This window comes from Salmo trutta, chromosome 32 (assembly GCF_901001165.1).
Source record: "Salmo trutta chromosome 32, fSalTru1.1, whole genome shotgun sequence".
NCBI lineage: Eukaryota > Metazoa > Chordata > Actinopteri > Salmoniformes > Salmonidae > Salmo > Salmo trutta.
Window position 1 is genome coordinate 40,074,340 of NC_042988.1, and position 11,612 is coordinate 40,085,951.

Below are 11,612 nucleotides of genomic sequence, written 5' to 3' on the forward strand. Positions count from 1 at the left end.
GTGGTATGGGATGCAGGGTGGTTTTCTGCAGGCAACAAATGAAGGAGACCAGGGTACAAACCCAATGGCTGAAAGAACATCTCTCTAGGTCAAAGGTCAAGGCCTCCCAAGGTCTTCTGAACAGGTCAATGTAGGAGTAGGTGAAGGTCCCATACAGACAGCAGACAGACCAGTCTATAATCCCGCAGGGGTCACAGTCATTATCAAGGTGACTACGGGCTCCATAGAGAGCAGGGGGTACACAAACATGACATTGTCACAGGGAAAGCCAGGGGGGAGGAGACTGGAGATATCTGAGCTTCCTGGTTGGGTGGGTTTACAGCGGTGAGGGTGCGGAAGAAGAATCACAAGACTTCTGCTGTGTTTTCAACCACACAGTGTAGCTCTGTCATACTATACATTCCTATAGAGTGGAAGAGATAGCTTTTAGTGAGTACAGTAGGATATCTAACCAGAGTGGATAAGATAGCTTTTAGTGAGTACAGTAGGATATCGGACCAGAGTGGGTTCTCAAAGCATGCAGCCTCAGAGTAATAACCTTTTGGGGATAGGGGGCAGTATTGAGAATTTTGGAAAAAATATGTTCCCATTTTTAACTGCCTCCTACACCAACTCAGAAGCTAGAATATGCATATTATTGTTCAGGTTTGGATAGAAAACACTCTGAATTTTCTAAAACTGTTTGAATGGTGTCTGTGAGTATAACAGAACTCCTATGGCAGGCAAAAACCTGACAAGGTTTCAAGCAGGAAGTACCCTGTCTGACAAGGAGTCGTGCGTCTTGCATCTTTTTATTGAAAAGTAAGGATCTTAGCTGTAACGTGACAATTCCCAGGGCTCCAATAGGCTCTCAGAGCCCGGGAAATAACTGAAGGTTTACGAGGGAGCCTCAGGCTGAAACACATTATCACCTTTTGTAAGTGGCTGCTCAGAGGACCTTTGAATGAGGCGCGTGCACGATTCGCTCCTGAGGATAAATTTTATTCGGCTGTTTAGGCTCAATGCATATTCCCGGTCGGAATATTATCACTTATCTACGAGATAAATGGCATAAAAATTGGTTTTAAACAGCGGTTGACATGCTTCGAAGTACGGTAATGGAATATTTAGACATTTTTGACACGCCAATGCGCCATGCGCGACACCGTGATGAAGCATTCTGATAGTGTCTAGAACTCACGAACAAAACGTCGCTGTTTGGATATAACGATGGATTATTTGGGACCAAACCAACATTTGTTATTGAAGTAGAAGTCCTGGCAGTGTATTCTGACGAAGAACAAGCAAGGTAAGAACATTTTTCTTATAGGAAATGGGATTTTGGTGGAGGCTGACCTGGGTGGGTATCTAAATAGCTAGCCCTGTGATGCCGGGCTATGTACTTAGATTATTGCAAAATGTGCTTCATCCGAAAAGCTATTTTAAAATCGGACATATCGAGTGCATAGAGGAGTAATGTATCTATAATTCTTAAAATAATTGTTATGCTTTTTGTGAACGTTTATTGTGAGTAATTTAGCAAACTGTTAGTAAATTCCCCGGAAGTTTGCGGGGGTTATACTTTTTCTGAACGTCACATGCTAATGTAAAAAGCTGTTTTTTGATATAAATATGAACTTGATTGAACAGACATGCATGTATTGTATAACACAATGTCCTAGGTGTGTCATCTGATGAAGATCATAAAAGGTTAGTGCTGCATTTAGCTGTGGTTTGGGTTTATGTGACATGATATGCTAGCTTGAAAAATGGGTGTCTGATTTTTTCTGGCTGGGCACTCTGCTGACATAATCTAATGTTTTGCTTTCGTTGTAAAGCCTTTTTGAAATCGGACAGTGGGGTTAGATTAACGAGATTCTTGTCTTTAAATAGCTGTAAAATAGTCATATGTTTGAGAAATTGAAGTAATAGTATTTCTAACGATTCAAAAATCGCGCCACTGGATTTCAGTGGCTGTTACGTAGGTGGGACGAGTTCGTCCCACATGCGCCAGAGAGGATAACATCATTATAGAGGCATGTCACAGGGCTCTGAAGAGGACTACATCCCCAGAGTAATAATGTCATTATAGAGGCATGTGCTCTGAAGAGGACTACAGCCCCAGAGTAATAATGTCATTATAGAGGCATGTCACAGGGCTCTGAAGAGGACTACAGCCCCAGAGTAATAATGTCATAATAGAGGCATGGGCTCTGAAGAGGACTACATCCCAAGATAATGGTGACATACTGTAAGACAACAGAGGTACAAGGCAGGCGGGTCACGCCAGCAAACAGTCATGGTAGTTGTGGGACTGAGAACACAGAATAATATTAGTAATGGAACTGCCTTGACTGGTGGACACACACTCTGTCTCCTCCATTTTCACATGCGGTGTGTGTGTGTGTTTATTTGTTTTGTTTTATTTATTAACTAGGCAAGTCAGTCTTATTTACAATTGACTCCCAATCACGGCCGGATGTGATACAGCCTGGATGTTTTTGTGTCTGTGCAGAATTTTCAATGCACAGATGATTTCAAAGAACTTCCTCTATTTACAGCTTTCCTGTAGCTTTCCTGTAACGCTCTATTTATGTTGAAATGAATAAAAATCTGTTGAAATAATGTGTGTTCCGTAGGTGGGAAGCTGAGTTTAATCAGCGATGGAGATGGCAACACATTGGAAAGAAGAAGAAAAAATCAGAAAACTTTCCAACTTAAGGACCATTGAGTACCATATGTGAAGTCCTCTAAGCTCATTTGGCAAAGCCCCCAGACCTCAGCCCCCAGACCTCAGCCCTCAACCCCCAACCCCCAGCCCTCAACCCCCAACCCCCAGCCCTCAACCCCCAACCCCCAACCCCCAACCCCCAGCCCTCAGCCCTCAACCCCCAACCCCAGCCCTCAACCCTCAGCCCTCAGCCCCCAACCCCCAACCCCCAGCCCTCAGCCCTCAATCTCCAGACCTCAGCCCCCAGACCTCAGCCCTCAACCCCCAATCCCCAGCCCTCAGCCCTCAGCCCCAGACCTTAGCCCTCAGCCCCCAACCCCCAACCCTCAACCCTCAGCCCTCAACCCTCAGCCCCCAGACCTCAGCCCTCAGCCCCCAGCCCTCAGCCCTCAGCCCTCCCTTAGCCCTCAGCCCCCAACCCCCAACCCCCAACCCTCAACCCCCAATCCCCAGCCCTCAACCCTCAGCCCTCCCTTAGCCCTCAGCCCTCAGCCCCCAGCCCTCAGCCCTCCCTTAGCCCTCAGCCCCCAACCCCCAACCCTCAACCCTCAGCCCTTATCCCTCAGCCCCCAGCCCTCAACCCTCAACCCTCAGCCCTTATCCCTCAGTCCTCAACCCTCAGCCCTCCCTCAACCCTCAGCCCTTATCCCTCAACCCTCAGCCCTTATCCCTCAGCCCCCAGCCCTCAGCCCTCAGCCCCCAGACCTCAGCCCTCAGCCCCCAGCCCTCAGCCCTCAACCCTCAGCCCTCCCTCAGCCCTTATCCCTCAGCCCCAGCCCTTAGCCCTCAGCCCTCAGCCCCCAGCCCTCAACCCTCAACCCTCAGCCCTCAGCCCCCAGCCCTCAACCCTCAACCCTCAGCCCTCAGCCCCCAGCCCTCAGCCCCCAGCCCTCAGCCTTCATCTCTCAGCCCTCAGCCCTCCCTCAGCCCTTAGCACAACCCTGGCATGGCTACCATTAAAGACATGCAGTATACATTTTGGACTGAACAGTTAAAAGACAAAGAACAAAAGAGGAGATTTGTCTCATGGACAATGTGTTCCAGTAGGCGTGGCCTTGACACATGTATGGATCCTGTTGGATATCCTGAACTCATGATGATGATGATGATGTACATCCCAGATTAATGATATGTACTGTACATAGATACACTGTGCACTCTAATCTTCATCCAGATATGTAATAGGTATTTATTTCAGACGTTGACATAAGTTTATGAAAATGGTTATGTGCCACTTATCAATGTGCTATGCCTGGGTTATGAATGTGGTATCATGTGGGCCTAGGTACCCATCAAGTGTGAACCTAGGTACCCATCAAGTGTGGGCCTAGGCACCCATCAAGTGTGGGCCTAGGTACCCATCAAGTGTGGACCTAGGTACACATCAAGTGTGGGCCTAGGTACCCATCAAGTGTGGGCCTAGGTACCCATCAAGTGTGGACCTAGGTACCCATCAAGTGTGGGCCTAGGTACCCATCAAGTGTGGACCTAGGTACCCATCAAGTGTGGGCCTAGGTACCCATCAAGTGTGGGCCTAGGTACCCATCAAGTATGGGCCTAGGTACCCATCAAGTGAAGTATGACCTGCTGATTTTAAATATAATGGATGTTGGAATAACTCCCTGACATCAACAGCTTTAATAGAACTGTTGAATATTCACCTTATAAGGAGCGTAGGAGTAGTCTCAGTTTCTCACAGACATATTAAACAGATTTAATCACTCAAACACTAGCTTGTCTGTTGTAATGGTGTAAAACTCGATTGTAAAAAAGATTGTAACAGTCATCTTAAAAAGTAATATTATAAACCCAGTTATTAAATCTGTATGTCTGCACTCCGTAAACGGGAAGGAATCTCAAAGTACATTATTCACTTTGAGATTCCTTCCTGTTTAAGGAGTGCAGCCATACAGCTGTAATAACTGAGATTCCTTCCTGTTTAAGGAGTGCAGCCATACAGCTGTAATAACTGAGATTCCTTCCTGTTTAAGGAGTGCAGCCATACAGCTGTAATAACTGAGATTCCTTCCTGTTTAAAGAGTGCAGCCATACAGCTGTAATAACTGGCTTTAGGAAGTGTTGAATAGGAGGGCTGTGAGCTCATACGTGTTGTTAATTCAATGAGGACGACTTGTTGGGAACTCTTTCTATTATATGACACTTTTCCCTCACATTAGTGGCTGTCACATGACTTTTCTGGCAGGCTGAAGAACTGTCTGCACATCCAGGATCTACAAGGATAAAATGCTCAAACTTGACCAATAGAAAGGTGAGGTGGAGGGACTTGGTTCAACCATCCACCATGACAAAAACAATGAAAATATGGTGGGTGTTGTGTTCTCCCTGTTAGGCTAATTCACCTGCCAATCACTTATCATTCCTCCAGTGTATAACCCAGGGACTGTAAATTTAAATGTTAAAACCCCCTCGGGAAGTGAACATTCCAATCCCAAACCCTGCTGGTCCTAGACAATGGGCCTACTGGTCCTAGACAATGGGCCTACTGGTCCTAGACAATGGGCCTGCTGGTCCTAGACAATGGGCCTGCTGGTCCTAGACAATGGGCCTGCTGGTCCTAGACAATGGGCCTACTGGTCCTAGACAATGGGCCTGCTGGTGTTAGACAATGGGCCTGCTGGTCCTAGACAATGGGCCTACTGGTCCTAGACAATGGGCCTGCTGGTCCTAGACAATGGGCCTGCTGGTCCTAGACAATGGGCCTGCTGGTCCTAGACAATGGGCCTACTGGTCCTAGACAATGGGCCTACTGGTCCTAGACAATGGGCCTGCTGGTGTTAGACAATGGGCCTGCTGGTCCTAGACAATGGGCCTACTGGTCCTAGACAATGGGCCTGCTGGTCCTAGACAATGGGCCTACTGGTCCTAGACAATGGGCCTACTGGTCCTAGACAATGGGCCTGCTGGTGATAGACAATGTCAGCGGTCTGGCAGGATTAACAGGGATTAGGGCATGGCTATTCTCATTGGTTCAGCCATCAATCTTCAGTCACGTGATTCATTTAAAACCCAGAAGATTGTACATTTACATTTTAAAACCCATGTGCCTTGTCTTCTGAGGGAGTTACAGTAACATCCCAATCCCATTTCGTGCTAGTCCTAGACAATGTCTGCATCCCAAATGGCACCCCATTCCCTACATAGTGCACTGTGGCACTATGGGCCTTTTCAAACTATATAGGGAATAGGTTGTAATTTAATGCCAATGGGCCTGATGAATGAACAAGGATTAGGATTGGGATTAGCCTTGTCAGCACATATGTTACTGACACCCCCAGCGCACAACCCCTACTCAGATTAACACGGCATGGCCTTTCCTTCCAGATTAGGATTAGACCATTTAAACAATGGCAAGGACAAAAGAGGTGGAAGACAAAGCCCACAACACTGGGAGACAATGTCGAATTACTGTAACACTTGAAACTGTGTGTTCCTTTACCAGAGGGGGATGCATTTCTCTGTGTGAGAGAGTGAGTGATCATATCAGCCTCTCCTTGAAGAAATATGTGTTTTTCATTATAGAAAATGGGGGTGGGGGGTATAAACATTAAAAGTGGGTCATTCACCTGAGTTATTTTTTTCTATTATCTTTCCATTTACTTAAGATTCACCAGCTGATGAGTAAGATGAGGGGGTCTGGAAAGAGAACAGTCCTTTACTCTGTCTGGCTGATCAGTAAGATGAGGAGGTCTGGAAAGAGAACAGTCCTTTACTCTGCCTGGCTGATGAATAAAATGATGAGGGGGTGTGGAAAGAGAACAGTCCTTTATAGTACATTCTGAAAGTGATGGTTTGAGAGGGTTTTCAACACGTTCATGTCAGAAGAAAACCAGTGTTCCCTGGGCCAAGGACTCAAGACCTCCAGACTGAACCATGTAATCCTGCTCTCAGCTATTTTGTTCACGCTTAAGATTCTGTAGGAGAAGTGCACATTGAAGGTCATCAGCAAGCCTTACCTAACCTGTTGAATTGAGCAATAGAGTAGTTCTCAAAAGGACAAAGAGCGTTCATAAAACAGTTGTCAATACTTAACTCTGTTCAAGTTCTGCAGAAAACATGTATATCAAACATCTTCACCAACCCTTAACCTTACCTAACCTATTGATTCCATTGAATCAATATCTACAGATGTAGGATCTTAATTTCAGCCAGTTTGCTACAGCATGAAAATAATCCTGCAGCAACAAGAAATGTGAATTATTTTGTGGATTATAATGAATGGACATTTTAGTAGGGGGTGATACATTTTACGTTAGGTTAAATCAAGTCTGACACTTTAAAGTGAAAATTGCAAACTTTAGAAGCCACCTTAAACCTTGAATACACCTCAAGTTTTCAGCAACAAAAAAGTTATCAAATTATGATCCTACATCTGTGTAAAGCTGCACAGTGGCTCTTAAAGGGATGAAAACCGCAATAGAGCAGTCCTCAAAAGGTCAACAATGACAAGTACTTGAATGTGTCCATGAGCATCTACCAAAGCACTCAAGTATTCCCATTGCAGAATACTGTACATTGACCCAGCGAGCAAAGACAGGTTGCGATGACGTTATTCTGAGGTATTTGGTGAAATCATGGTCATGTTGTATAATAGTTGTATGAGGATGTTTTTTTTTTGTCACGTTGACAATGTCCAGGGATGTTCCACTCAAAATACAAACTCTGAACAATATCAGAGGTCCCCAGTATATTGATCTGTCTCTGCCTGTTATTAGTCAGCCACACACTACAAACCTTGTCAAGTCCTAAAGCACTGACAGACTACATGACATACTCCTGAAGACCACTGATCTCTCTCATCTCATTTCCTCTATCTTCTTTACTACTTACTTACTCTAAATCAGCTTCTTACCTGGTCCTTACCGTGCCATGACACAAACACTACCTTACCTGGTCCTTACCGTGTCATGACACAACACTACCTTACCTGGTCCTTACCGTGCCATGACACAAACACTACCTTACCTGGTCCTTACCATGTCATAACACAAACACTACCTTACCTGGTCCTTACCATGTCATGACACAAACACTACCTTACCTGGTCCTTACCGTGTCATAACACAAACACTACCTTACCTGGTCCTTACCATGTCATGACACAAACACTACCTTACCTGGTCCTTACCGTGTCATGACTAAAACACTACCTTACCTGGTCCTTACCGTGTCATAACACAAACACTACCTTACCTGGTCCTTACCGTGTCATGACACAACACTACCTTACCTGGTCCTTACCGTGCCATGACACAAACACTACCTTACCTGGTCCTTACCGTGCCATGACACCAACACTACCTTACCTGGTCCTTACCGTGTCATAACACCAACACTACCTTACCTGGTCCTTACCGTGCCATGACACCAACACTACCTTACCTGGTCCTTACCGTGCCATGACACCAACACTACCTTACCTGGTCCTTACCGTGCCATGGACCAACACTACCTTACCTGGTCCTTACCATGCTAGAACACCTGCTCTGCTCTACGACCTAACCAGATGGCCTCTGCCCTGTAGGCCTGTAATCTCTACATCTTAAGCCACTTTAGCTAAGTCAACTCTAATAAGGCCAAGTGTATTAAGGGACCTTGAGCATTCATTAAGTTACTAATTCCATTATACACTACCACTGGATTGGCCAACTTCCTTTGGCTCAGAGCCCATGTGACTTCAACAGAGAAGGGATGGAGAACCTACCCAAGTTGTCTGGAGGTAAGGAGTGTCATCAACCAAGATTCAAACCCTGGTCTCCTGCAGGCCATACAACCTGGGATAGAAGGCTTTAAAATGGATTTAAACCATAGGACTGTGTTTGTCCTCTGAGCTAAAGCCAAGGCAATTGCTCGGGAAGCTAACACCAGGCTTCAGATCTCAGCCTTCCATTTTAACAACAGAGACTTGTTTTTTAAAGTTTTAAAGTATTACAGTGTTAAAGTATTACAGTATTACAGTATTACAGTATCCCATAATATCAACAGCGTGTTCTGTTCTACTGGATTGCTCTGTTTCTCTGCTCTGAAGATACATCAGTCCTCCCTGGAAGGAAGTCATGCCAAGTGGTTGTCTTTCGTACTGCCAATCTGCCAGGTGTCTGTTCTGTATAGTGTGTGTCAATGTGTGTGCGTGTGGTTGTGTGTGTGTGTGTGTGTGTGTGTGTGTGTGTGTGTGTGTGTGTGTGTGTGTGTGTGTGTGTGTGTGTTGCCAGATTCTGTGGTTTCGATCCAACCCTTCGAACAACAGCCTGAAGGGATGTGTGTTAACAACAGTCTCTCAGCTGGGAGTACAGCAATTATACACACACATAACCCCTCCAATCAGTCACTCTCTCACACACACACACACACACACACACACACACACACACACACACACACACACACACACACACACACACACACACACACACACACACACACACACACACACACACACACACTGCACTTTCAGAATTGCAGAGGGGGGCTGCCTCCTAAAGGAACTGGCTGCTAGCCTAGTAACTGAGGTACCTGACAGACTTGCTGTTATTCCCTTGCTGCACAGTTGTGCGCACACACACACACACACACACACACACACACACACACACACACACACACACACACACACACACACAGGTTGTGTGAGAGGAACTGAACTGGTGTTTACCTCAACTAACATTCTCATTCAGTTCCTACAGGCCTCCAAAGCCCGCCTCTGGGTTCAGAGACAATGATATAGTATACATGCTGTACTCATCCATACACATACTGTATATATATATATATATACAATGTGACATATATATATATATATATATAATGAACTCATCCATACAGGTATTATATATATATACTGTACTCATCCATCATGTACTAGTACACTTACATACAGGTACTAGTACATGTTCAATTCACTCCAACACAAACCCATTCACAGGGAATTCGAAAAAATGATCGAACAACTGAACGGAGCTGTGAGGGGAACGGCACCTCCGTACCTTCAGGCTCTGATCAGGCCCTACACCCAAACAAGGGCACTGCGTTCATCCACCTCTGGCCTGCTCGCCTCCCTACCTCTGAGGAAGCACAGTTCCCGCTCAGCCCAGTCAAAACTGTTCGCTGCTCTGGCACCCCAATGGTGGAACAAGCTCCCTCACGACGCCAGGACAGCGGAGTCAATCACCACCTTCCGGAGACACCTGAAACCCCACCTCTTTAAGGAATACCTGGGATAGGATATAGTAATCCTTCTAACCCCCCCCCCCCCCCTTAATAGATTTAGATGCACTATTGTAAAGTGGTTGTTCCACTGGATATCATAAGGTGAATGCACCAATTTGTAAATCGCTCTGGATAAGAGCGTCTGCTAAATGACTTAAATGTAAATGTAACAATCATGTTGACCTGACGTTACTTCTTTACAGTGTCAGGTGTTATCAAATATCAGGCTCTCCTTCTTTACAGTGTCAGGTGTTATCAAATATCAGGCTCTCCTTTACAGTGTCAGGTGTTATCAAATATCAGGCTCTCCTTTTTTACAGTGTCAGGTAATACCAAATATCAGGCTCTCCTTTACAGTGTCAGGTGTTATCAAATATCAGGCTCTCCTTTACAGTGTCAGGTGTTATCAAATATCAGGCTCTCCTTTACAGTGTCAGGTGTTATCAAATATCAGGCTCTCCTTCTTTACAGTGTCAGGTAATACCAAATATCAGGCTCTCCTTTACAGTGTCAGGTGTTATCAAATATCAGGCTCTCCTTTACAGTGTCAGGTGCTATCAAATATCAGGCTCTCCTTCTTTACAGTGTCAGGTAATACCAAATATCAGGCTCTCCTTTACAGTGTCAGGTGTTATCAAATATCAGGGTCTCCTTCTTTACAGTGTCAGGTGTTATCAAATATCAGGCTCTCCTTTACAGTGTCAGGTGTTATCAAATATCAGGGTCTCCTTCTTTACAGTGTCAGGTGTTATCAAATATCAGGCTCTCCTTTACAGTGTCAGGTGTTATCAAATATCAGGCTCTCCTTCTTTACAGTGTCAGGTGTTATCAAATATCAGGCTCTCCTTTACAGTGTCAGGTGTTATCAAATATCAGGCTCTCCTTTTTTACAGTGTCAGGTAATACCAAATATCAGGCTCTCCTTTACAGTGTCAGGTGTTATCAAATATCAGGCTCTCCTTTACAGTGTCAGGTGTTATCAAATATCAGGCTCTCCTTTACAGTGTCAGGTGTTATCAAATATCAGGCTCTCCTTCTTTACAGTGTCAGGTAATACCAAATATCAGGCTCTCCTTTACAGTGTCAGGTGTTATCAAATATCAGGCTCTCCTTTACAGTGTCAGGTGCTATCAAATATCAGGCTCTCCTTCTTTACAGTGTCAGGTAATACCAAATATCAGGCTCTCCTTTACAGTGTCAGGTGTTATCAAATATCAGGGTCTCCTTCTTTACAGTGTCAGGTGTTATCAAATATCAGGCTCTCCTTTACAGTGTCAGGTGTTATCAAATATCAGGGTCTCCTTCTTTACAGTGTCAGGTGTTATCAAATATCAGGCTCTCCTTTACAGTGTCAGGTGTTATCAAATATCAGGGTCTCCTTCTTTACAGTGTCAGGTAATACCAAATATCAGGCTCTCCTTTACAGTGTCAGGTGTTATCAAATATCAGGCTCTCCTTCTTTACAGTGTCAGGTGTTATCAAATATCAGGCTCTTCTTTACAGTGTCAGGTGTTATCAAATATCAGGCTCTCCTTTACAGTGTCAGGTGTTATCAAATATCAGGCTCTCCTTCTTTACAGTGTCAGGTGTTATCAAATATCAGGGTCTCAGAGGAATGACAGTGTTTTGATCATCTGTCTCTTCTTCTTAGAGAGATACCTGTCAAATGGTGCTGTGA